General features: G+C 41.1%; 1 pseudogene; it reads right to left on the minus strand.

The window, feature by feature from the left end:
* The window catches only part of LOC107686067 (transient receptor potential cation channel subfamily A member 1-like), an 11,462-nt pseudogene that overhangs the window by 4,699 nt on the left and 3,821 nt on the right, over nt 1–2,942 (minus strand).

A 2,942-nucleotide genomic window follows, 5' to 3' on the forward strand; every position in this document is an offset into this window, starting at 1 on the left:
GTGTTTTTTTTAACATTAAAGCATGTCAACATATTCTGTTACACCAAATACACAAAATAATGATCTTTAAAAATCATCATATGACCCCTTTAACACAATTAGAATATATTTTTAGTGAAGTACCAACATTTAGTGCGCTGAGAGGTTTGTAGGTGTTGTCTTTTTCCAAGCCTGTGTTTTTAAGGTTTTGCAGTGGATGCTGAAGCCACCTGAAATTGTACTCAATCTGGAGAACATACAAAGTGTTAGTTGAAGAGGTTGTTACCTTAAGCGTCTAGTACAAAAGGAAACTTACGTAGTAATCGGTGCTGTTCACATCTTCCTCTGATTCCTTTATGCAAGTGTCTAGAAACAGGGGTTTTCAACCTGTGGGGCGCCAGCACCTGTCAAGGGGGGCGCGAGCATCAGTTAATTCAGAGACGTTCTCTTGACCCCTTTAACAAATCTTTAGCCATCCACTAGGGGGCAATCTGACTCCAACTGCTAGTCGACAGTTAGAGCAGAGCTGGCTCGAGTATCAGTCATGCTCAGTGTTGCCAAGTCCGCGGTTTTCCCGCGGAATTCGGCTACTTTTAACACTTGCCGCGTTTTGTAGTTTTGTAGCGAGTGAAATTAGACAAACTTGGGGGGGCGCATGTCCTAAAAGGTTGAAAACCCCTGGTCTAGAAGATGCTGGGGAAATATGCAATGTCTCGCTGGTTAGAGTGTTAAATCTTTAATTTAAGTGTCAGGCTTGAGCAACATAAAAACTCACTTTAAAGGACTCTGGAAGAAACTCAATCATGTCCATGACAATGCAACGTTTTGTTGAGTTTGGTTTGTATGTTGTCATCACCTCTTCACATCTACATTCAACAAAGATGAGATATAAATGAAGAAACTAGGAAACGCATTTCAAACATTTCTAGAAATTGGCTGACCTGTCGCTCTCGATCACAGTGTTGGTGACCTCCTTCCTCCCATTATGTACGGCCTCATGCAAGAAAGAGGCATCATTCTTGTTGAGGATGATCTTGGCCCCTCTGTATAACAGCAGTCTTACTGCTGCCACATGACCTGCCCTAGCAGCCAGATGCAAAGCTGTGCTCTAAAAGAGTTAAATATTCAGAGCAACACAATCGATCAGTAATACCTAATCTTATATCAGTAGATATCAGTAATATCTAATCTAATGCTAGTTTTGTTGCTCAAGAAACACTTCTTATAATTATAAATGTTGAAAACCATGCATAATTGACTAATAAACTGAACCAAATTCTAGGTTATTCTGTAAACATTTTACATCCTCATAATTTTTTAGGATTCTTTGACAAATAGAAAGTTCAAAGAACATCATTTAATTGAAATGAAAAAGTATCTCGATGAACGTTATTTTTCTGGCCATACCCCTCCAGCTCAGGTGAGTCTTCCGTTCTTCCTGTTTTCCATATAAACATTGAGAAGGAATGGAAGGGGTCTGAGCCCGAACAAACCCAGGGGTCCTAGCCCATCTCGGTTTGAGGATCAGAGTAATAATCCATGGCCACTTAGGACTTCCGTACAAAAGTCTTGGTTGTTGCCTGAATTAGATTTTACCCTGGACAAAAAGTGAAGTACTTGTACCTGTGAAACAGTGCCCCCTTGCGTAGGAGAAGCTCAACTACTTTAAGGTGACCTCCACAAGTATGGAATTACATTTCTGCCGAAATTCTGCACGCGAAAGATCATATTTTGAGCACGCAAAAGTGCGTTTTGCAATTTTTAGTCCATCTCGAGATTTTATCTGTAGAAGATAACCGGCTCAATAATTATGCACACCTGAATATAAGGCGGGTTTCACTTCCAGCTTTCATGAACAATAATATATAGATTATAAGTGATTAAATACAAGATTAATAGTAGTTATAAGAGCACGCGAGCTGTTGGCATTTAGCGAGCACTGAGGGCGGGCATCAGGTGAGCAAGCTAGTGAAACGTTGCACGCGCAAAAGAGAAGGTCTGCACACATCCAAAAACTTATTTTAAATGCAAAATTGATTTTAGTGCGCTCGAAATACTTTCTTCTTTGCGAGACAAACATTTTCTCCACAAAACTCAGTTCGCGCACATGCAAAACGCACATTTGCGCGCTCAAAATATGATCTTTCGCGCGCAGAATTTCGGCAGAAATGTAATTCCATATACAAGAGGCCAGATGCAGTGGGGTCAGTCCTTTCTCATCCCCCTCATTCAGCAGTCTGGTGTCTGTCACCATCTCCAGAAGCCTGTGGCATGTGTTGATCCTCCCATCTCTCACCAGAAACAGAAAATAATGCTCAAAACGTATTTGCAATTGCAGCTTTCCTTCAGTTTGTTGAGAAGACTGGCCAATGCAAATGCTTTTTAGTGTTTTCTTAATGTCATTTCTGAATCTTCACAGTAACAGACTTATGCCGAGTTCACACTGCACGATTTTCAAACTCGTCGGATCGCCGTTGTTTTCACACTGCGTGACTATCTGGGGTAGCATTCAGTTGCTGCTGTGTTCACATTGCACGATGAATCGGCGACAGGGGGTTTCACACTGCATGACTTCACAATAGGAAGAATCGCCGACAGCTCTGTCTGGTCCGCAAACTACGTTTCACAACAAAACACACACGAGAAGTGATAAGGTAATAACGCGAGTACCCGAGTGCGTCAGACCGGAGTTCTCCAACGAGACTGTAATTTTTTATATATATATATATATAGCCCGCAAATTGTCTGTGAGCTGATTTCCAGCTACAAGGAGAAAAAGAAAAACATTATGCAGGAGGGAGATGCAGGGAACAGGGACTGGGTGTTCTGCAAAGAGAGTTGGAGGTAAATAACTGTTATGCTGATGTTGTGGCTGGTCAAGCAAATGTTTGTGCTTGTTTCTGTATGATATAATTGTTCATATATCTATTAAAATACTGATATTCTGGTCTATAACTCCTCCC

Source organism: Sinocyclocheilus anshuiensis, unplaced genomic scaffold (genome assembly GCF_001515605.1).
Source record: "Sinocyclocheilus anshuiensis isolate Anshui unplaced genomic scaffold, SAMN03320099.WGS_v1.1 scaffold930, whole genome shotgun sequence".
Lineage (NCBI taxonomy): Eukaryota > Metazoa > Chordata > Actinopteri > Cypriniformes > Cyprinidae > Sinocyclocheilus > Sinocyclocheilus anshuiensis.